The sequence below is a fragment of the Nerophis lumbriciformis genome, linkage group LG05 (genome assembly GCF_033978685.3).
Source record: "Nerophis lumbriciformis linkage group LG05, RoL_Nlum_v2.1, whole genome shotgun sequence".
Classification (NCBI taxonomy): Eukaryota; Metazoa; Chordata; class Actinopteri; order Syngnathiformes; family Syngnathidae; genus Nerophis; species Nerophis lumbriciformis.
In genome coordinates this window covers 46,296,232-46,322,359 of record NC_084552.2, presented here as the reverse complement: position 1 = coordinate 46,322,359, position 26,128 = coordinate 46,296,232, and the positions used below count along the sequence as shown (strand labels likewise).

The window sequence follows — 26,128 nt, the reverse complement described above, 5'->3', positions numbered from 1 at the left end:
AATGTTGTCTGTCTATCTGTGTTGGCCCTGCGATGAGGTGGCGACTTGTCCAGGGTGTAACCCGCCTTTCGCCCGAATGCAGCTGAGATAGGCTCCAGCACCCCCCGTGACCCCAAAAAGGGACAAGCGGTAGAAAATTGATGGATGGATGCATTCCAACCCATAAATAAAAGAAATAGAGCCAATGGGAGGTCCACTATTCCTCTAAATAACCCTCCAAAAACCACCAACATTACTTCATTTACATTTCATGACATGAAGATTAATCAAATTTTAGTGATATTGTTATTATAAGCGCTAGTGCAGACAAACTATGTACAGCAGCACCGTGATCACAGGAGCTAACTAGCTTGTGATGATATATTAGGTCCTTTTCCACCACAATAAATTTTACAGGAACTATCCCACATACATATAAATAAAGTCCCCAACGTGTTTCAAACTATCTGGGTAGATTTAGTTCTTCAGGAACTTTTTGGAGTTCCTGTCTGCCAGGTGGGACTTTTGGAAGGTTCCCGTAACCTTACCTGGGGTGGGTTGTGTTGTCCAACGCTGATTGGTTGAACACAGTTGGGGTGTTCCTAAAACGTATTTTCTGAACACAAGACTGCCATTTACAAAATGCTAAATGACTTGTTTATTTCCCATTTCTTGTGTATTTCTATTACAACAAACTTGACAACGGAGAGAAAGAAGAACTAAAGAACATTTCGACTTTTGTGGTGCATCTTTGTGCTGAAGAACGCTAATCAGTGGAACTATTTTGGAGTGTTTTTACTCAGCCATAGTTAGGGTGACCAGGTGTCCGGATTTAGGCCGGACAGTCCGGATTTTTTATGCCCTGTCTGGCGTCCGGCGCAGCATCAAGCCGGACATGTATTTGTCCTCCTTTTTGAGGCACTAGGCTTGAAGAGCGGAGTTTTTTCATCTTTGCTGGGCTGCAGCGCGATAGCCAATCAAAGACCGTAAAAAATGCCCCCAACGCAGTAACATATCAAATGATTGGCTAAGAGCGGTGTCGGATACAAATCTGCTTATCATTGGTTAAAAAAGTAAACAAGGGTTCATGTGCTTCTGCGGCATGACATTGACAGAAAGTTAGCATCATGCCAAAACGCAAGACCTCGTGTAATTCTGAATGGACAAAAGAGCACGAATTTATAACGAAAAGCAGTCGAGACTCATTCCATGGCTTCTGCACACTTTGTCGATGTGATGTCGACGTAAGTAGTCAGGGGAAAGCTGCAATTGAACGGCATATACGGGTACGGATAAACATAAAAGTAATAAACGTGCGGCACCTCTTCAATGAGGACATTTTTTCGTGAAGTTTCGTCGCCCCTGGATGACAAGATAACCGCTGCGAGCTGTGCAAGGTGTACCATGCTGTAAAGCAGTGGTTCTCAAATGGTACCCTGGGGGTATGTAATGTAATGTAAGTTCATAAACTGAACATCAAATCAAGTCGGCTATTCCATTCATTACCATAAACCCAGAGTTTCCCCCATGCCATATTGTTTGACCCTCACTAAAATGTATGTCAAAAAGAACTGTGAAAATAAATGCAACAATGCAATATTCAGTGTTGACAGCTACATTTTTTGTAGACATGTTCCATAAATATTGATGTTAAAGATTTCTTTTTTTGTGAAGAAATGTTTAGAATTAAGTTCCTAAATCCAGGTGGATCTCTATTACAATCCCCAAAGAGGGCACTTTAAGTTGATGATTACTTCTATGTGTAGAAATCTTTATTTATAATTGAATCACTTGTTTATTTTTCAACAAGTTTTTAGTTATTTTATATATTTTTTTCCAAATAGTTCAAGAAAGACCACTACAAATGAGCAATATTTTGCACTGTTATACAATTTAATAAATCAGAAACTGATGACATAGTGCTATATTTTACTTCTTTATCTCTTTTTTTCAACCAAAAATGCTTTGCTCTGATTAGAGGGTACTTGAATTAAAAAAATGTTCACAGGGTGTACATCACTGAAAAAAGGTTGAGAACCACTGCTGTAAAGCATCACCAGTCCTACAGAAGTTTAGACTGCGGCATGAAAGTGGACCGGGAGATTTTCAGTGACTATCCCACAGCTAAAGGGATGGCCTGTGGCCGAACAAAAGCCAAGGCATTGTGCGAGAACGTCATCGCTCACTATTCGGTACAGGAACATACCGACTACATAAAAGAAAACAACCTACCCTTTTCCGTGGCAACCGACGCCTCAAATAAAGGAACAAACAAGTGTCTTCCCATTGTGGTAAGGTATTTTCACTTTGATGAAGGCATCCAACATGTCCTGTTGGATTTTTATAGTGACAGCAACGAAACGTCAGAAGCCATAACAAACCAGCTGCTGGCAAAACTTTAGATGTCTGGCTTAGAGGTGAAAAACATGTCTGCATATGCAGCAGCCAATGCCAGTGTCAATTGTGGCAAACATAACAGTGTGTATCAGAAGTTGAAACTGAGCCAAAAAGATGTGCTCCCTGCAAACTGTTTGGCCCATATTCTGCATAACGCAACCAGATATGCAGCAAGCAGCCTTGATGTTGATGTGGAACATTTTTTGTGGCATTTTTTTTTAATTATATATGTTAACTACATTTAAGTCCACACATGTTATGCTTTGTGGTACTCTGCACTTGAAAAGATTCATCTCAGTGGTCACTTTTTGAACACCACAATGTATTGAATAAATACAAATACTGTTAACAAACACTTGACTTTAATATTTTTTCCTATTCAGCCACACAAACATCATCTTTAAACCACTCAAAATTGTACTATAAATAAGAGTATACCAGAGTCCTATGTACACCATAGTAATTTATTGATATGGCGCATAATGTCCTCCTTTTTGGTGTCATGGAAATGGTCACCCTAGCCACAGTCTTTAACCTATATGCAGTTTAATGTTGTTTATTTTCTACAAACTTAATTTCGATACACAAAGCTACGACAAGTGGACAGACTCTTTTAAACGTATTTACGGAGGAGTATGAAGCTGGACTTGAAGCAACGACCTCACTTGTTTACTGCTATGACTTTGTTGGATAAATGTGGATAAAAAAGGAGGCACCTCACGAGTGGAATGAAGGTAAATAACATCAATTATTAACTATTTACTATATTACATATTGTAGAAGGAGTCAGTGACACTCCATTTGTGTAGTTATTAGCCACAACTCGAGTGAACAGAATGCTAATGCTAACAAGCTAACGCTACAGCCGATGTTTTCGTGTTTTCGGCGTCAGATAAACCCTGACATTTATTATTTATATATTGTTATTTACAACTGAAATGGACCAAAAGGAATCGCCTGACATTCATGAATTCATCATTTACTGAGAGGACAACTTCCTGACTGTTGGACATTGCGGACAAAAGCCTGACTTTTTATGAACAATTCGGTACACTTTATTTTATAAATTATATCGTTTTGTGTATTATTGTTTTGTATTTCATTTACTTACTTTAGTAAAAGAACTGTCACCTAATATTGTTTGTTTATTTACATGGCATCAGTGCAGAAATATACTAAACCTCTCCTCCATACGTCATCAGCCTGATTTGTATAAACTACCCTGAACTGTGAAATGCGGTGGAAACACAAACCACACACTTCTACAGGAACCTTTAGTTCTTGGAACTAGAGGTTCCAGGAACCTTAAGTTGAAAAGGGTGGAAAAGGGCCTATTGACATCATCGGCTGGTGAGCTGCTTTCTCGCCTCAGAGCTTGTGAAAGTTTTTTCTAGATCATAAATACTGCCCTTCACCTTGATAGTAGGATGAGGACATAATCCGACAGGTTGGTACACCTTGGCATCCAATTTAGACCCGGAAATGGCACGAAAGACACAAAAAGATATTTGGTTTTACCTCCTTTTTTCTTCGCCGGGGATTACGAGTCATTCTAAGTATAAATGGGAATATATCAACATCCTAACAGTCTGCATCCCAGTGAGAGCAGGCAATGTTCAGTAAGTGATGTTTAATTATGTGTGTGCTCTCATGAAGTCTGCAGTGAGTAGTAATCAGTGATGTTGTCAAAGGAAAAAACAAATATTGTGATGCGATTGTGAAATTAATGTGCCGCTGTATGCCTATAATGAGCAAAATCAAAAAATATTACATGTTATTACGAATGTGCCTGTTACTAAATTACATATATACTTACAGTTTGTATGTAAAACCTTGATGGAGTGTTTGAATGTTTTTTAAACGCTTAATAGGCAGAATAGAGCGACTTCCATAGACTCCATTTGCTTGTATTTATTTACTATTTAGAAGGCATAAAAAAGAAAAACATATGTGTTCTTGTTTTGCGGATGATAGGCAAAATGCCCCCAAAAAAGTGCAGTTCCCCTTTAATACATCACAGTGTCACCCAAACAATGCTGATTAGTCCGCGCTTATAAGGGATTTTGCAGGTAGACTTCAAATCAAGGTCAAGTGTGTAAGACGGACTGACCATCTTAAGTGTCATCATTCTGCTGCAGATTACATCATAGCTTGTTGAAAATTGATATGGAAACAAGAATCTGAGCCTGAACCATGCAGTGAGAGGCTGGCTAATTAAAATTGATCCAAACAAGTGAGAATAATCACCCCCTGCACTGATATGCTCTGGACAAGTCATAGGCTAGATTTCAATTCGCAGACCTTTGTGCTCAACACTTCAATATGTATACCAAGTACACTGCATACAGTGAAACCTTGATTTATGAACCCCTCATTGTACAAACCTTTTGATTTGCAAAACCACAGACCGAATAAAAAATATGCTTTAGTGTACGATCCTTGTTTCCGTGTACGAATGTTTCATCCACCCACAGTGTGCCAGAAGGGCAACCATTTTGTGCCTGTCAAAACATCCATTGTGGGCGGGCTGATCGATCTCTGGTTCCCACTGCTTATTTAGTCTGCACAGTGCTGCTGCTGGCTGCTGCGCTACTTGCTGTGCTTTTTACCTGTTTGTTTTTTTAGCCCTATCACAACATTTTTCTCGATGTGCTGGCTCAGTATAAGTTCAAATAATGCAATGAACAAGCAATTCGTGGTTTGAAACATTCAGGAAGTAACACACAGCGTTGTCGACACTCAATATAATAAACTAACTTTTCTATTTACAAACTCTGTTCAAGAACGAATTAAGTTTGTAAATCGAGGTTCCTCTGTACTTTGTTTTGAGGGTGCGGATCTTGACAGTGCAGTCCTCTCTTGAATCCATTATTGTTGTAGCGCACTTACCAAAAATAAAGTTTGCAAAATCTGTGTCTTGTTTTTTCTCCTATTTAATTATGAATTGCAAAATGTCTTTTCTTCCCCCCCCCCCCGCTACGTACCTAAGACCTAAGATAGTGATGATTGAGAGTGGTTATGATCCAACACTTCACACTCAACATTTGTAGCGTATTGAGTGCAACATCCAGGTACTAACAGCACACTGTAATTTATGGGGTGCTGAATGTAAACATCCAGTCACACTTTTCTAGCAGATATACAGTATTTCTGTATCTTTTTTTTTAGATTTAGCTCATTTTCATCTCATTTAAGTTTACATTAAATGTTGACTCTAAATATTATACTTAAATGCTAAATCAAATAATCAATACACTAAACCTAAACCTTAAATATAAATCTATTTGTTAAATATAAATGCATATGTTAAATATAAACCTATATATTAAATCTAAACCTAAATGTTAAATATAAATCATCTATATGTTACATCTAAACCCAAAACTTAAATCTAAACCTATAGGTTAAATCTAAACCTAAATATTAAATCTAAATCTAAATGTGATCGCTAAATGTTAAATGTGAGCGCCAAATGTTAAATCCAAACATAAATGTTAAATATAAATCATCTATGTTACATCTAAACCCAAATCTTAAATGTAAACTTATATGTTAAATCTAAATGTGATCGCTAAATGTTAAATCTAAATCTAAATGTGATCGCTAAATGTTAAATGTGAGCGCCACATGTTAAATCCAAACCTAAATGTTAAATCTAAATCTAAATGTTAAATGTGATCGGTAAATGCTGAATACAAGCCTCAATGTTAAATCTAAACCTACATCTTAAATCTAAATCTCAATGTGAGCGCTAAATGTTAAATCTAAACCCAAATCTTTAATCTAAACCTAAATGTTAAATATAAATCATAAATATGAATGTGAGCGCTAAATGTTAAATCTAAACCTAAGTCTTAAATCTAAACCTAAATGTGAGCGCTAAATCTCTCGCCAAGTGGAAAGATGAATATTCATAGAATGTCATCATTCCACCAATCCGACACCTCGCAGCCGCGGCCACACCTCTGCCTCTGAGTGCAGACACTCCTACATCTTTCTTACTGTGGAAGTAGGAAACATGACAGATGATGACAGAAAATGACAAATAATGCCAAAAAGTTGCATATTTTTTTAAATGTTAGCTCCAAATGTCAGTGTGCAAGTTGTGTTGCATAAAGACAATTAGACATTCAAACACGTCGACGCTGCACTTCCGCGTTCGACAATGAAGTGAAGTGAAGTGAATTATATTTATATAGCACTTTTCTCTAGTGACTCAAAGCACTTTACATAGTGAAACCCAATATCTAAGTTACATTTAAACCAGTGTGGGTGGCACTGGGAGCAGGTGGGTAAAGTGTCTTGCCCAAGGACACAACGGCAGTGACTAGGATGGCAGAAGCGCTGTAAAACTCCTGCTTTAAATTAAAAATATCGAAAGACTGATACGTACACTTTGGTAAACTCACAGACTGACTGGTGCCAGCTCCCAAGCTTGAATGCTAACATGAAAACAAGAGACATTAATGTATTTCCCCATTAAGAAACAACAAACCACAATCTAAACTTACATAAACACATTGCTGTCTGAGCAACTAAGCTATTCAGTTGTGTACATTGAACCTACAAACTGTGCTCGCTAAGGACATAGTGATCATTGTATACTCAGAGGAATAGGTGTTTTTACAGTGCGTTCAAGGACCGCGGAACATAGTGGGACGGAGTGGTACCTGCCGGAATTGATAAATAATTAATTACGCACTTTTCATTTAAATAGATCTTAAAGTGCTGCAGTATAAACAAATATTTAAAACAATGAAAGCTTAGCCATTAAAACCGACAACTAAACACTATCAGTGAAACATAAGAAACACAAAGCATACAAAACAGTGGCTTTTCTAACAGTGTGTTTATTTATTTGAGTTAAATAGATTTTAGTGTGTAAATAAGTACTTTTTGAGTACATTAAACAATATCGCAATAATAATGATAACTGGACAATTTTGGCCTCAATAAGCGCGATAGGAATTTTTCAAATCATTACCATCCATCTTCTTCCATTTATCCGAGGTCGGGTCCAGACTTTCCTCTCCCCAGCCACTTCGTCTGGCTCTTCCCGGGTCGGACGTGCCCTAAACACCTCCCTAGGGAGGCGTTCGGGTGGCATCCTGACCAGATGCCCGAACCACCTCATCTGGCTCCTCTTGATGTGGAGGAGCAGCGGCTTTGCTTTGAGCTCCTCCCGGATGGCAGAGCTTCTCACCCTATCTCTAAGGGAGAGCCCTGCCACCCAGCGGAGGAAACTCATTTCAGCCGCTTGTGCCCGTGATCTTGTCCTTTCGGTCATAACCCAAAGCTCATGACCATAGGTGAGGATGGGAACGTAGATCGACCGGTAAATTGAGAGCTTTGCCTTCCGGCTCAGCTCCTTCTTCACCACAACGGATCGATACAGCATCCGCAATACTGAAGACACCGCACCGATCCGCCTGTCGATCTCACGATCCACTCTTCCCCTACTCGTGAACAAGACTCTGAGGTAATTGAACTCCTCCACTTGGGGCAGGGTCTCATCCCCAACCCGGAGATGGCACTCCACCCTTTTCCGGGCGAGAACCATGGATTTGGACTTGGAGGTGCTGATTCTCATCCCAGTCGCTTGGCTGCGAACCGATCCAGTGAGAGCTGAAGATCCTGGCCAGATGAAGCCACCCGACCTCTATAGCCCCTCCCATGAGTGGTGAGCCCATTGTAGGGGGGACCCACATTGCCTCTTCCGGCTGTGCCCCATCGGGACAGGCCCGGCCACCAGGCGCTCGCCATTGTGCCCCAACTCCGGGCCTGGCTCCAGAGGGGGGCCCCGGTAACCCGCGTCCGGGCGAGGGAAATCAGAGTCTCAGTTTTTGTAATTCCATAGAAGTCTTAGAGCTGCTCTTTGTCTGATCCCTCACCTAGGACCTGTTTGTCTTGGGAGACCCTACCAGGGGGCATGGAAGCCCCCCGACAACATAGCTCCTAGGATCATCAAGATGTGAGAGGAGCTTTTGGTGAGTCAATAAGGAAACTCAAATAACTCACAAGTTTCAACTTTGATCTGATAGTTGGTGTGTGCGATGAAACGTGACACCCTGAAGAGATCTTATTCCTCAATTGGTCACAGTGCCATCTAGTGGCGACAGGAAGTGCCCCCCAGATTACACGCCTCATAAATAACCCCACTGAATCCTTCTCACGTGTCTATACCCAGGCCCAACATAAGTGCAGTGTCACATTGTTTATTTTGCTTCACCACCTGCCTGAATGCCAAATCTTCTTTTTATCCGATTTCCAACTGCATTTTATGTGACGATGATTTAACAGCTTGAGTAACTCGATGCCAGGAAGCAAAACCATTCCTTAAAGCAACAACAACATCTGTTTTATCTGCTGTCTTCAGAACAAAGCGATGGCTGTTGAGTGTGGCGAGTACTCACATCTGTTTTTTATCACCTCACTGCTGTCATGTGACTGATAGCAGAGCTTCCACGCCACTTTGCTTTGGAATAGCTTTGCACGTTCAGGTGAGGAACGGCATTAGGGTTTTCGTCCGATCTGCAATCTAGTCTTAAGCATTCTAGGCAACCATACATTTAGATCATTTGGCTATGATTGTACTAAGATAGTTCCTAATCATTTTGGGTGAAATATAATTAAAACTTAACTACCGGTGACGTCTTATTTTATTGAGACACTTTCATTAATCCTTTCCAGCCAAAACATACTTAACTGTACTTTCTGCCGGCTCATCCCATAAAAAATCTATTCACTCATTATGATTTAATTAGGCATGAAAATCAGCTAAAATCCACACTTTCATTAATTACAAGATGGTTTACAAACATGAGGTTGAGAAAAATGTACTATGGCAAGAATAAAAGTCATATTTTACAAGCAAAGTCCATCCATCCATCCATTTTCTATCGCTTGGGGGGTCAGGGGGCGGCTGGAGCCTATCCCAGCTGCATTCGGGTGGAAGGCGGGGTACACCCTGGACAAGTCGCCACCTCATCATGTGTATATAACGAGAGAGAAAAATTATGAAACAAAAATAAAGTAGTACTTTGTTGTTGAAATGTCATGTAATATTTAAGGCTGTCAAGTGATTAATTTTTTCAATCAGATTAATGACACTATTGAACTGTGATTAATCATGATTAATCACAGGTTGTTATTTGCATGCATAAATAAAACTTTCTTGAGAAAATACCCCATTATGTGGATTCAAATGTAATTTGCACGACATCTTGCAGCACTTGGTCTTCACAGATGTTAAGTACGTCCGGTGGTATTTATTAACACTTTAAAGTTGACAGCTCTAATAATGATATATAATACAACACAATAATACGATATGACAAAAAATGCATAATATCGCATGAATAAAATCAAATATTACAAGAAAAAAGACGCGATTTTACAAAAATAAACAGCTTATTTTACATAAAAAATAGGGGTGTAAAAATTAATCGGTACAAATCAATAACCGATTTGAACTTATACTCTATGTCGTATGGATCAGTCAATGTTTGGTTGGAAAGTCAAAAATCGGTTGATTGTAGATCTGTTACAAAATACGGCCACTCAAACGTAGCGAAACTTCTGTGTTGACGTAATACGAGAGTACCACACAATGTAAACTAATCAGAAGCAACGTAAGGCGGGTCTTTGCGTCTTTATTTTTCACGCACACTTCAGCGCAATGTTGTCAACTTGGCGACTTTCTCGCTAAATCTAGAATCTTTCCAACTCCTCTTATTGACTTTCTTCCTCAAAAGCGACTAGCGACTAATCTAGCTATTTTTTGGAGGTTTGGAGGCATGAAAGCACGTAAAACTCTAATGTCCTCAATGTACAGGCGGTCCTGTCTACTGAATGTCTGCTCTTAGACAGCTTGTACAGAAAACACATTTTGTTGTACTTTTTAGTGTAATGACAATAAAAGTTCCATTGCATTCTCGTCAGAGCAGAGAGGAGACCCACACCCACTGTGTACAAAACTGCCGCTATTTCTGCCTTGGTTGAGATGGAAATGTTTCATCGCTGTCACGCATCAGATAAAAACAAACCGATTGTTCATGTCAATGAGCCAGTCAATAGATTTGGTTCATTTTTGAATAATGTTGTAACCCTGTGTTTCAGTTATATGCTCCTAAAATCTGGAATAGTCTTCCTGAAGATTTGAGATGAGCCTCAAGGTTGGCAATGTTCAAATCCAAGCTGTAAACACTTTTATTTAATTGAATTGAATTTAGATATAATTGTTTTATGAACATTTCATTTTCTCATTTTAATTTTGATTGATTATTTTTATCATTATTTTATGTTCATATTTGTGTCTTTTGTAATTTTATGTAAGTCACCTTGAGATGCCTTGTGTACGAATTGTGCTCCATAAATAAACTTGCCTTGCCTAACATTACAAGACAATAGACATAACATAACAATAATAAATGTCATTTTTACGAAAAGAAAAATGTAATAACACCATAATAAAGTCATGTTATTAAGAGAAAAAGTAGTCTTATGAGAAAAAGGTGAAAGATGCAATACACCGTAATGAGATTTAAGGTTTTTTTTTTTTTTTTTAAAAGGTTGTCGTATTTATGAGAAAAAGGGCTTTATCTTAAGACAATAATAGATACTACAAGATATACAACAAAAAATGCATAACATTGCATGAATAAAGTAACTTTTTAGGAGAAAAATTGTATTATTACAAAAAAAATTGGGATTTCACACAAGAAACCGAATCTTATGAGATCATAGTCATATTTTTTTACAGAAAAGACGTAGTATTACGAGACAACAAACTTGATATAACAAGAACAAACAATTATTACAAGAAAAAACATGTAATAATGCGATAAAGTCTTGTTATTATGGTAATAGGAAAAAAAAAACGAAAAAATGTGATACTATAATGAGACTAAGGTAGGAATATAATGAGAAAAATATGCTGTAAAAATACTTAGGTTGTCAAATTTACGAGAAAAAAATACGTTATCTTAAGAGAATGAAGTCATGACGAGAAACATGTTTTACGTCTAATATTTTTGACAGTGAGTTATGGGAAATGATTTTTAAAAGTATTATGTCAAAATATGATGCATTAAATAAATTAAATCCTGCTGTTTCCTCACCAGGTAGCCTGTTCAAGTTAATCTACAACCTCCATTAAAACACTCAAACAATAACTCAGGCTTTCTCTTCTACAAGCACATTATATATCTTGCAGTAATTAAGTTCTCTACATTTGATGGAGGGTTCCCGGAGTCTTCTTGTTTATGGAAGAGAGAGTTTACTGCAGCGGGAGACTGTGACATGTAAAATGTTTGCCCATGAAAATGATTTAAAAGGTGATCTTTGGATGTGATGCAAAGATGGTAAAAATCATGAAAAGAGAAGAGGTAGCTTGGAAGGATAGCAGATATAGAGCTTTGCCCTTTCAAAGCCTCACAACAAAAACACATTAACTGTGCTACCAATAAGCATCTCAAAAAAGAGATGAAATGTAAATACTGGCATATACTGTGGTTAGCACCAATACACATGTTTTCTTAACAGCTAAATATGTAACACTTAGTACATCAAAGCCTCAGTCTGCGACACTTTTTCATCCCACTTTGAGCTGCATGATTGAATAAATGAATAGAGAAGCAGTGCAGAATGCAATAGGTTCAGCAAGATGGCCTCGGGCTCCAAAGTCTAAAGCCTGAGGCATGTGGCCTTTAAAAATGCTTATATAATTCCACTAGCAGAGATGAAGGACAAAAAAGTGAAGATTGACACAGGCAACATGATGCATGTGCATTATTGATTTTGTTTAGAGTAGTACCTCAACTTACGAGTATTTTGAGATCCGAGCTGTCTTGGCTTTTTGATATGTCTTAAAGGGGAACTGCACTTTTTTTTGGAATTTTGCCTCTCGTTCACAATCATTATGAGGGACAAGAACAGACATGTCTTTTTTCTTTGTTACGATTTTTTAAAGATGATAAAAATAACGCCTGAAAGATACGGCTAATGGGAGTCACCGTTGTAGCCTTTAAAGCCCTCTAAAACAACGTTAAAACCCGCCATCAACGTTGTATATACACACTGCAAGTATATACAGTATATACAAAACCCAAAACCAGTGAAGTTGGCACGTTGCAAATCATTGTATTCTGGCGCTTCACCACTTTGTTACAGTTTAAGGATTTTACAGTATGTGAAAGAGGCAACACATCACTAAGAATGATAGACCTTGAGGCCACAATATCACGTAAAATAGTAACTACGATTTGTGGGTCAGAACATACTCGTCAGCTAAAATAGCAGCAGCAGACATGCTAGTAACTCTTTGTTCATTTAAATAATGTATGTTGTGATATTGTCAAGAAGACCATTTTTAAATTCCTCCATTAAAACTAGATTGTGAAGTTGGTCAAAACCAGCCTGCTCAGTGTGTGGTTAGAGTGTCCGCCCTGATATTGGTAGGTCGTGAGTTCAAACCGTGGCCGAGTCATACCATGATGCTGAGTCATGCACTCAGCATCAAGGGTTGGAATTGGGGGTTAAATCAACAAAATGATTCCCGAGCGCGGCCACCGCTGCTGCTCACTGCTCCCCTCACCTCCCAGGGGGTGGAATAAGGGGATGGGTCAAATGCAGAGGGTAATTTCACCACACCTAGTGTGTGTGTGACTGTTAGTGGTACTGTAACTTTAACTTTAATTTTTTAAAAAGTGCTATTTTTTCACGCCCAAACTCAATATAACTTTGCCCGTCTGCTTTTTAAAATTGGCGAATTTTGCCAATAAGCTTCCGTAACAAGTTCTTATGACCTGAACACTGCAGACTTCATCCATTACCTTGTCATAATCACGACTAGACTCGGGTGAGAGAGAGGCATAAAAACACACTGAAATAAAAATGGCCAAACATCTTTAGGCCATTTTAAGGTCTTTGCCACCCGCTCAAAAAAGACAAAATATTTGTCTCGGTCTCTCTCAGAAAAAGGCGAGATTCGACGAATGCATTTATTTACATAAAATTCAGTCTCATTCTCACTATTGTGCGATCTCGCACTATACCGAGCAGATTCTGGTGGGACATATGCCTCCATATCCAGCTCAAACTCATGCTGTCGTTCCTGTTCTTTAAGTTCGATACAACGCATCTCCACTTCTAGCGCTGATTTACTGGGTCAAGCGGTGGCAGGGAACAGCGCCAACTGGAGAAAGAATATTCTCCTCAGCTAGAGCAGCCTGCATTGCATGTTTAACATCCTGCTTTTTATCTTGTTTAGAGAACGGTAGTTTATAATGAGAAGTAGTAGAGAACAGATCAGCTTTAGTGCATCCATCAAGTTTTTATAAGACTCGGCTGAGCAAAAAAGTATTCTAAATTAAACTCCATGAGGCCAAAAAACACGCAGTGTACCAAAAAGACCGCAAAAATGAGTACAAACGACAACCTAAAGCCTCAGCCAGCCAACAGCTATTATTTATTTTAAATGAGCTACAGCAAATACATAGCAAAAAAGAAATACAGCATACTTGCCAACCCTCACGGATTTTCCGGGAGACTCCCGAAATTCAGCGCCTCTCCCGAAAACCTCCCGGGACAAATTTTCTCCCGAAAATCTCCCGAAATTCAGGCAGACTCAGGTCCATGCGGACCTGAGTCCGCTAACCCACAATATAAACAGCGTACCTGCACAATCACGTTATAACTGTAGAATGATGGAGGGCGAGTTCTTGGTTTCTTATGTGGGTTTATTGTTAGGCAGTTTCATTAACGTCCTCCCAGCGCGGCAACAACACACAACAACAGCAGTCACGTTTCTGTCTACCGTAAAGCAATTCGTCTGCCGTAAACAGCAATGTTGTGACACTCTTAAACAGGACAATACTGCCATCTAATGCATTTGATGAAAGCACTTTTGTGCGTGCCACACAGCAATGCATCATCAAAGAGGGTGTTCAGCATGGTTCGAAAAATAGTGACAGAGAATAGAACAAGGATGGACAATACAACCCTTAACTCAACAATGAGTAGATGAGTGTTATGTGTGTGTGTATATGGGTAAATAAATGAACACTGAAATTCAAGTATTTATTTTATAAATGTACATTTATAGCTAGAATTCACTGAAAGTCAAGTATTTCTTATATATATATATATATGAAATACTTGACTTAGTATTTCGTCAAGTATTTCTTATATATATATATATATATATATATATATATATATATATATATATATATATATATATATATATATATATATATATGAAATACTTGACTTAGTATTTCGTCAAGTATTTCTTATATATATATATATATATATATATATATATATATATATATATATATATATATATATATATATATATATATATATATATATATATATATAAATAAAATAAATATATAATTTCTTATATATATATTTCTTATACATGAAATACTTGACTTGGTGAATTCTAGCTGTAAATATACTCCTCCCCTCTTAACCACGCCCCCAACCACACCCCCGCCCCCCACCTCCCGAAATCGGAGGTCTCAAGGTTGGCAAGTATGAAATACAGAGTGCAGTGAAGTTGTTTGTTAAACAGTGCACAACAAATTACAACATACCTGAGTAACCTCCTATCTGTGCTTGCCTATTAAGAACTGCACCTGTCTGACTCCACCCTAGTCTTCACGCAGTTTAGCGGCGGTTATTTATGCACGGTAAACCAGCGGGTTTGGTGAGTAATCTGCAATAGACGACACCTCAAGGTCCCACAGATGTGCTCCCGTGTGCACTGCAAGCAGTGAACATGTAACCGCGACACTACAGGAAAACAACAAACAGGTGACGGCCGTAGTCTGACAAGGATACAACTAGTTCAGGGGTCGGCAATCCAAAACGTTGAAAGAGCCATATTGGACCAAAAATACAAAAAACAAATCCGTCTGGAGCCGCAAAAAATGAAAAGCCAAATATAAGTCTTATAATGAAGGCAACACATGACGTAAGTGTCTATATTATCTATAATAGCCTACTATCAAAACTTTGTTGACAGAAATGTTGAAATGTAATATTTATTCTACACATTTTTACAACATTAGAAACCATTAGTAAATCAGAGGCTACTCAGAAGGTGAGATAACTTCTGGAAATTACTGCCTTTTAATGGCCAAAGGTATAGATGTGTGTGTCCAAGTTAAAGGAAATGGCACGCTGTCTTCTTCTAATTGATTTATTACAATCTTTGGCAAGCTAGGTAATGTTTGCTGTGGTCTGGCACACAAATAACTATCTGAAATGCAGCCAATATTACATACAGATAATGTGTCATGAGACATGCAAAACTAAATTATATACAAAGAGGATAAAAGTAAAGGATATTACATGAGCTCAAATATGCCTACAAATGAGGCATAATTATGCAATATGAACATACAGCTAGCCTAAATAGCATGTTAGCATTATTAGCTTGCAGTCATGCACTGACCAAACATGCCTGATTAGCACTCCACACAAGTCAATAACATCAACAAAGCTCACCTTTGTGCATTCACGCACAGCATAAAACGTTTGGTGGACAAAATGAGACAAAGAATGAGTGGAAGATTTTACATGTAAACAAACTGTTGCGTCACAGTCCACACTATGGTGAGTTCAAGAACCGCTAAAATTAGTAGGACAAAACGGTGTTCACCAAATACTCTCATCAGTGAAGCATACACACAAACATATTAAACACTGGGCTTTCTAACAATTGGGACGGTTTGTGTCATGTTTGTCCCCAAACATAAATACTAAAACAAACAAAAAAAAATTCCCCCATCTTTTTCCATTTTCAAACCTTTTTTAAAAATGCTCCAGGGAGCCACTAGGGCGGCACTAAAGAGCCGCACAAGGCTCGAAAGCCGCTGGTTGCTGACCCCCGAACTAGTTGCTAAACACAAATGTTGAATTGCACTGCGCAGACACCTTCAAAACGCCACATATAACAAAAAATGGTCCAATAACCGCCGTCAAAGTATGCACAGGCCGATCACAATGCCGAACACCCACATGGCAAATTCTTTCTCACCACCAAGCAAAAAGCGCGCATGCTCAGAAAAGTAGCGTCAGATTTACCGCCCGTCCGAGCACGCACTGGCAGTATGCACGTGCGCTCGAGTCAAAATACGGCAGGTTCTTGGGATTCCCGAATGATGTAGCGCTGGGAAACACCACGGTAATCACGTTAAACACGTGACTGTCACTCAAAGGTAGGTCAAAGCTTTGGTGCAAAATGAGAACCAAAAAAAGTTTGTAACCATCTAACTCTAAACATTCCTGAACAGCGCAATCAAAAAAGTGTTTTGACTTCATGAGCAAACACTCGAGCAGTTCACAATGTGAAGCGCGGCAACTTGTACAAAATAGATCTTGCAAAAGGAGCAGCCTATAAAGAGCATGAATGTAACTTCTCTACAACAAAGGGTTTTATTGTTCACCAAGGTTTATATGCCTCAAGTACCATTCCAATCTTGTAACATCGCTAACTGTTTTACGTATGCAGTACCAATGAGGTATACAGCTACCATGAATTGATTAACGTGGACCCCAACTTAAACAAGTTGAAAAACTCATTGGGGTGTTACCATTTAGTGGTCAATTGTGCGGAATATGTACTGTACTGTGCAATCTACTAATAAAAGTTTCAATCAATCAATCAAAGCTATTGAATGATACCCTTATGGGTACCATCTGATGGCTACTGCACTGTATGTGGACTTTGATAAAAAAGTGCTGCACTTTACATACTTCTGCACTTTAAATGAAGCTGCTAAAATACTGTAACTTCACCGCCCACTGATTTGTAACTCGCATATCCTCTATGTATTGCACTTCTATTTTAAATTGTTTATCATTATGTAATTTCAATATTGTTGGGGTATTTTCAATCCTGTGTGATTTAATTGTGGATGTTAGATGCACCATAAAAAGACTGCATATGGAAACTAGCATGGTGCTAAATCTGGTGCAGCCATCTTCTTAACGTAACTGCATATTGTCCTTCAAATAAACAAATAGAAACAAATTATGTTTTTTTATCTTAAAATGGACGTAACATAAAGTACAGAGGCTATGGACTTACTGGTTCTTATTGAACAGTTTATTTAACAAAATAATTCAAGTACAAATTTAATTGTAGTTAAGCGAGGTTTGGGGGAAAAAAACGCGGGCTGCACGGTCATCAGCTGTGCTGGCGATTCACTGGAGTGAGTGTCTCTTAGGCACCTGTCTGCGAGGAGAAAAACAGAGCAAATAACACACAGGTGGGAGCGTATGTGCGAAAGATTGACACAATCCTGCCCTCCAACCACCGGAACTGAGAAAATTAGCACGAAGGGGAAGAAGCGGACGACCGAATCAGAGAAACAAGCCATTGTAGAATAGAATAGAATAGAATGGACTTTATTGTCATTATATTGCATATAACGAGATGAAGGACTCCAACTTAAGGTGCGGTAGTGGGAACAAATATGGGGTAAAAATCAATTACACAAGAGGTAATAAAAAATTTAAAAAAACGGCAAGTCAGGCCAGACGATGGAGAGTTATCAATGGGCGGGGGGCTGCAACCCTGTGTTTGGCATGTTTCAGTTTCCGCTGGACTGGGCGGCACAGCTTGCTGTCGGCTCTAACCTCTGCGGTCCGTCATTCACAAACGTTTGCGAGCAACATAAACAACGATTTCTTAGTTCCTATTTTTACCTGGTGGAGAAGCAGCCCACAGGAGACACCTGAGAAGGTGCGCTCCCCCAAGTAAAGGCTGAACAATATTATTACATTGTTTCATAAAATTACTGTAGTTGTTTGTAGTACATGGTACATGGTGCTCGTTAGTTGATGTACTACTGTATTTACAAATTCTTAACATTTAATCTGTTTTTCTTCATTTTCGACAACAGCAATTCGCTGTGTGTTTCCATCAACAACAGCTCAGAAGCAGACCTGGACCTTTACCTGACCCTGACCAGCTCACGTACACTGCAAAATCTGAAATCTAAGTAAGATTAAATATCTCAAATAAGGGTGATATTTGCTTATTTTCTGTCTGATAAGATCATTCTTCTCACTAAGCAGATTTTATGTTGTTTTTTTTTTTTTTGTATTATTAGGTCCATCAGTGCTAAATATTATAAACTTATCACTTTCCTCTGGCACTGTTCCCCTAGCATTCAAGAAAGCGGTTATTCATCCTCTGCTCAAAAGACCTAACCTTGATCCTGACCTCATGGTAAACTATCGACCGGTGTCCCACCTTCCCTTTATTTCGAAAATCCTCGAAAAAATTGTCGCACAACAGCTAAATGAACACTTAGTGTCTAACAATCTCTGTGAACCTTTTCAATCCGGTTTCAGGGCAAATCACTCTACGGGGACAGCCCTCGCAAAAATGACTAATGATCGACTGCTAACGATGGATTCTGATGCGTCATCTATGTTGCTGCTTCTTGATCTTAGCGCTGCTTTCGATACCGTCGATCATAATATTTTATTAGAGCGTATCAAAACACGTATTGGTATGTCAGACTTAGCTTTGTCGTGGTTTAACTCTTATCTTACTGACAGGATGCAATGCGTCTCCCATAATAATGTGACCTCGGACTATGTTAAGGTAACGTGCGGAGTTCCTCAGGGTTCGGTTCTTGGCCCTGCACTCTTTAGTATCTACATGCTGCCGCTAGGCGACATCATACGCAAATACGGTGTTAGCTTTCATTGTTATGCTGATGACACCCAACTCTACATGCCCCTAAAGCTGACCAACACGCCGGATTGTAGTCAGCTGGAGGCGTGTCTTAATGAAATTAAACAATGGATGTCCGCTAACTTCTTGCAACTCAACGCCAAGAAAACGGAAATGCTGATTATCGGTCCTGCTAAACACCGACATTTATTTAATAATACCACCTTAACATTTGACAACCAAACAATTACACAAGGCGAATCAGTAAAGAATCTGGGTATTATCTTCGACCCAACTCTCTCGTTTGAATCACACATTAAGAGTGTTACTAAAACGGCCTTCTTTCATCTCCGTAATATCGCTAAAATCCGTTCTATTTTATCCACTAGCGACGCTGAGATCATTATTCATGCGTTCGTTACGTCTCGTCTCGACTACTGTAACGTATTATTTTCGGGTCTCCCTATGTCTAGCATTAAAAAATTACAGTTGGTACAAAATGCGGCTGCTAGACTTTTGACAAGAACAAGAAAGTTTGATCATATTACGCCTATACTGGCTCACCTGCACTGGCTTCCTGTGCACTTAAGATGTGACTTTAAGGTTTTACTACTTACGTATAAAATACTACACGGTCTAGCTCCGTCCTATCTTGTCGATTGCATTGTACCATATGTCCCGGCAAGAAATCTGCGTTCAAAGAACTCCGGCTTATTAGTGATTCCCAGAGCCCAAAAAAAGTCTGCGGGCTATAGAGCGTTTTCTATTCGGGCTCCAGTACTATGGAATGCCCTCCCGGTAACAATTAGAGATGCTACCTCAGTAGAAGCATTTAAGTCCCATCTTAAAACTCATTTGTATACTCTAGCCTTTAAATAGCCCCCCTGTTGGACCAGTTGATCTGCCGTTTCTTTTCTTTTCTCCTCTGCTCCCCTTTTCCTTGAGGGGGGGGGGCACAGGTCCGGTGGCCATGGATGAAGTGCTGGCTGTCCAGAGTCGGGACCCGGGGTGGACCGCTCGCCTGTGCATCGGCTGGGAACATCTCTGCGCTGCTGACCCGTCTCCGCTCGGGATGGTGTCCTGCTGGCCCCACTATGGACTGGACTCTTACTATTATGTTGGATCCACTATGGACTGGACTCTCACAATATTATGTCAGACCCACTCGACATCCATTGCTTTCGGTCTCCCCTAGAGGGGGGGGGTTACCCACATATGCGGTCCTCTCCAAGGTTTCTCATAGTCATTCACATCGACGTCCCACTGGGGTGAGTTTTTCCTTGCCCTTATGTGGGCTCTGTACCGAGGATGTCGTTGTGGCTTGTGCAGCCCTTTGAGACACTTGTGATTTAGGGCTATATAAATAAAGATTGATTGATTGATGATTGATGTTAGAGTGTTTTACTTGTTTTAAGTGTTTTGGTCCTAAATGATCTCAGTAAGATATTACAGCTTGTTGCTGAGATTTTATGACCTATATTGAGTAAAACATGCTTGAAACTAGAATATCAATTGTTTCAAAGCTGTGTCATCAACACTCACAAGTATAAAACTACTTTTTTAAAGTAATAATTTCTTATTTCAAGCATGGAAAAAAAAAATCATGACTTTGACACAATTGTGTCTCATATTAAAATAGATGAGAGCCAAATGGACTTTGCTGTTTTATTTTCAATGAAACAATAGAAAATACGTACTCGTATAGTAGTACAGTTGTTATTAGTGAGAATATTCTTATTTTAAGATATTTTTGGGTTCATTGAGGTTAGCTAATTTTACTTGTTTTGGAAAGTCTTGACAAGCCAATTTTTCTTGTTCTATTGGCAGATAATTTTGCTTAGTTCAAATAAAATACCACTAATTTTTTTATTTTTGTTTCTTGTTTTTGAACACTGACTTTTTGCAGTGTACTTTATGGTTATTGAAAATGGCAAAATATGTGTACTTATTTTGTTCAGTTCAGTTCAGTTCAGTTTCAGTTTATTTCGAACATGCATCACATATTTCCAGTTGTTTCATTACAGCACATCCGAAAAGGAGTAGGAAGAAACGGAGCTTGTTTAATCCTACCCCTTTTCATTCCGTAGCAATTTTATCCGATTTCCTTGTTCTCTGTAACAACACGGTGCATAAATAAATAATGATGAATAAATGAATAATATACCATAGTAAGTAAACTAATATTAAATACATAAATAATCTTTATCTCGAAAGAAAAAAAAGAAAAGAAAAAAGGGTTTAAGATGTTCATCATAATTCTTGTTCTGTGTACTTTGTGAACACTTGTAGTTTGAACAGTCTCTTAAACTGAATCATATTGGTGGTTTGTTGGATTTCTTTGGTTAACCCATTCCATAATTTAATTAATTCCACATACAGATGTGCTAAAGGTTTTAAGTGTCGTACGAGTATACAGATGTTTTAAATTTGATTTTCCTCTAAAGTTATATTTCTCCTCTTTTGTGGATTCAAACAATTCTTTTATAATGAAGGTGTAATAACCGATGCAGAATGCAGAGTTTTGATGCAAAGACGGATGGCTCAGTATTTATTTAGTGAAATTAGAGGTAAAGCCATGTGTTGGTTTGTGGAGAACAGCTCACCATGTTTAAAGTACAAGCAAAATAGTTAATTTAGTCTAAAGTTGATTGATTATTAAAGAATGTTACATGTATTGTCTGATACATACGCAGAGTAATACATAGGCAAAGTAATACAAGTAGTAGTCGTATTTAATCCGTTTTACCTTACACCTTCATTATGTCTCCCAAACATGAGGAATACTCTTCTGTTGGCAGAGCACCAAAGACAACAAAATGGAAGTGAAATCAGGCATCATAAAAAGCTCAGTGGAGAAATCAACATTGGCTGCATGCCTGGTCAAAGCCGCTTGAACGCCGAGGCCGTCATCAAGGATACAGATGGTGTCCTTCAAGATGTGAAAGGATCTTTTACTATGAAAAGGACGGTGTTAACTAAGCAGCGTAGTGGTCTCATTATTATCACGTTGTCTCTACCTGTCTCGTAACGCCCCTTACAGTTTGCAAGTGGTTCCAGCAAGGCAACCACAGGGTAAAAGTAATAAGTTGTTCTCTGTTTGGTTAATTTTTGTACGTAATATTTCTATTTGGGTATTGTATATGTCCTTCATGCATTCTGTGTACAGTGTGAGTGATTTATGAGTTAACGTAGGTATGACTCAGGTATGAGTTCCGACTTACTTTAAAACCTACCATACGTCCACATGAAAATGTTCGTTTTTCTGTTTTTTTGTCAGGTTGAAAAAAGTGATGCGTTTACACGGTGTCGGATCAACAACGAGTCACACCATGACCGGTATGTGTCACTGGGTGAAAATGATGTAATACACTGCGTCACCACAAGTGGTGCTGTAGGCAGACACAGATCACAGTCGTGTATAGGAGTGTTGCATATGACATCACATCCGTTTTCTTCTTCGCGGCTTAATACACATGATGGTCAAGCAGCTTGAGTGTAGCGTTAAAAGAAGTGAGTGAGTGTAGAGTTTGAACAGAAAATGCCGTATTGTTGTTCTGTTCTTGGGTGTTCCAATCGTTCAAACAGAGAGATAGGAAAGAGCTTTCATAGAGTCCCGAAGTAAGTTGTGCATAAAGGTAATAAAGTCAGGAAAAATCGAAAGTACGTCAAAGGAAATTGCTCTGAAAAATATCACTTTCATCATCTTGTGGAATACAATCGGACATGCTTGTGTCTGCAGCGATCACTTTGTAAAAAGTTTGTCTGACCATTTGATTTGTTTGAGAAACTTTCTGTGATGCAATCAGGTTATATTAGTAGTGTTTGAGAGCAGAAGTAAACATAAAGAAACGACGAGAGATCGCATTAGTTTTTTGTTCCGTTGTGGTTGCTCTGCCTAAATATAACTACGAAGACCTAGTTGTGCAAATAAACTAACATCATGTTAAGTTTTAGGAATAAATATTGGTCCAACCCACCGTATTTTCATTGTCCATTTTTATAACAGAAACTAAAAGCTTAAGTTGTTGTTGTGCAGGAAATCCAAGTGCTTTGTTCAACACAGATGACCACATTATAGCGTCTTTGGTGACATTTGTTAGCATCAAGAAAATATCCCTAATAGTATTAATAAACTAGATGAATAAATCTCTCGTAGGCTCAACAGCAAATACTGAATCTTGATATCGCTAGCAAGCACTGCTGAACAATAGGGACATCTATAGCTAAATAATGAGACAAAATATGAAATTCACACCATAAAAACAACTGCAGACATGAATTGTAGATAATACTAATATTTGTAGCAGAAAATCAACTGCAAACAAACCTATCCTTTTTCTCATTAGTGTCACGATCACAGCAGCACGGCACTCGTTATGTCATTCAAATTACTTAGCGATGCACGAATAAGTCCAACTTTGTATTTCACGGGTTAATATTTAATTTGTGGACCCCGCAGATGTAAAGACATGAAGTGCCTCCAATCTTTTTCTCTCCAAATACCATAAGTGTCAAGTGAAGTGAGGTTGGAGCGAGCGGTAACCTCTTGGTGATGATAGATTGCTTGAATCTTGCTAACAAATATTTTTCTTAAGAATGTAAAAATCCATTCCATCACATTTTAAATTATTTTTTTCATATAAAAATATACAACACAAAGTGGCAAGAAATATGTCAATAATGAATAGTGCGAAATATGTGCTGGACCAAAAATCACTCCATATCCTCTACTGCTCGCCAGTTCTACCATATCTGACTTATCTTGCAGAAATATGGAGAAATAAGTACAAAAGTACACTTATTCACTTACATTGTTCCAAAAAAGAAAGATTAGTTAGAATAATACATAATGAGTGATACACACAGTGGTTGTAAATACATTGGAGGTAGCCACTGCAGTTGTGCCAGGAAAAAGTGCACCTTCACAAAAGTCACAATCTCTCTGTGATTGTTGGTCCAAAGTTAATGAAGATTTTGGAAAAATTAAGTAAAAAAATAAGTTATTTTTTTGGTGGTTCTGTTTTTTTTTTTTATGTCTACCATGCCGTCGGGTGCGTATTATATATATATATATATATATATATATAAAAAACATGCTATTTATATATATCAGTGGTTCTTAACCTGGGTTCGATCGAACCCTAGGGGTTCGGTGAGTCGGGCTCAGGGGTTCGGCGGAGGTCAAAACACACCCGACTCATCGTGTAAATAAAAACTTCTCCCTAACGGCGTATTACAGATTCGGCAACAGCAGAAGTCACACTGATTTGCAGGTGTCTAATTTGTTGTGAGTTTATGCACTGTGTTGGTTTTGCTCTTTGAACAAGGTGATGTTCATGCACGGTTCATTTTGTGCACCAGTAAAAAAAACATGGTAACACTTCAGTATGGGGAACATATTCACTATTAATTAGTTGCTTATTAACATGCAAATTAGTAACATATTGGCTCTTAACTAGTCATTATTAAGTACTTATTAATGCATTATTCGGCATGGCCTTATTATAACCCTAACCCCCTAACCCTGGCCCTAACCCCCTAACCCTAACCAAATAACTCTAAATTAAGTATTTGTTACTTAGAATATGTTCCCCATACTAAAGTGTTACCAAAAACATATAACTTTGTCTTGAATTTGAAAAAAAACATTTTATTTTTCACTAAAGAAGGGTTCGGTGAATGCGCATATGAAACTGGTGGGGTTCGGTACCTCCAACAAGGTTAAGAACCACTGATATATATATATATATATATATATATATATATATATATATATATATATATATATATATATATATATATATATATATCCATCCATCCATCCATCCCATCCATCCATTTTCTACCGCTTATTCCCCTTTGGGGTTGCGGGGGGCGCTGGAGCCTATCTCAGCTACAATCGGGCGGAAGGCGGGGTACACCCTGGACAAGTCGCCACCTCATCGCAGGGTATATATACATATATATATATATATATATATATATATATATATATATATATATATATATATATATATATACACACACATATATAAAAATAACTTATTTTTTTACTTAATTTTTCCAAAATCTTCATTAACTTTGGACCAACAATCACAGAGAGATCGTGACTTTTGTGAAAGTGCGCTTGTTCCTGGCACAACTGCAGTGGCTGCCTCCAATGTATTTACAACCACTGCATGTATTATTCTAACTAATCTTTCTTTTTTGGAACAAAGTAAGTATATATATATATATATATATATATATATATATATATATATACACACACACACACACACATACTCTGTATACAGCGCTCCTGTAACTCTGACAAAATGAATAGACCAAAATCAGAAGTCTATTGTAGAGGACGCTGTTTCTCAGGATTATGTCAAATAAGACTAAAAGTGAAGGGAGAAGTCTTTCTGGAAATGTGGCCCCCAAAACAAATTTGTTGAATATCTCTCCTCCCCCACCTTCACCTCTACTCTCCCAACCCCTCTAAAAGCCAAAAGCTGTTTTTCATCAAAAGTCATGCATGAGTCAACGCAACACAAAACTTTGGGGAATTTGTTGCATTAAAGTTGTCAGCTATTAATCAATGTTATCTCGGATTATATTACTTTTGAGAAAATTGAAGTGACTGTGTACAATCAATAATAACGTAATAATCACTAAGATGCATCCAGGGTGTACCCCGCCCTCCGCCCGATTGTAGCTGAGATAGGCTCCAGCGCCCCCCGCAACCCCAAAGGGAATAAGCGGTAGGAAATGGATGGATGGATATTTAAAACAGATAATATTTTTCATTACAGTATTTTATTCAGTCAATGAATACAACATAGATTCATTTCATTTGTGAATGTGTACAAGTGATCACCTGTGGAGTGCTAAAAAACAACTGGTCATTGGTCATCCCAGAATTGGAGGACATTTTATATTTCAGCGATATAGTGTCATTTAATCCATGTACAAAACACTAAAGCAGGGGTAGGGAACCTATGGCTCTAGAGCCAGATGTGGCTCTTTTGATAACTGCATCTGGCTCTCAGATATATCTTACCT

At 38.3% G+C, this 26,128-nt stretch overlaps 1 long non-coding RNA gene across 1 annotated transcript; it reads left to right on the top strand.

Moving 5' to 3' along the window:
- The first annotated feature begins 2,901 nt into the window (after positions 1 to 2,901).
- LOC133605703 (uncharacterized) lies at positions 2,902 to 22,884 on the top strand. Its single transcript, XR_009815169.2, has 3 exons — positions 2,902 to 3,110; positions 18,300 to 18,398; positions 21,880 to 22,884. It is a non-coding gene; the product is annotated as an uncharacterized lncRNA (long non-coding RNA).
- Positions 22,885 to 26,128: the final 3,244 nt, after the last annotated feature.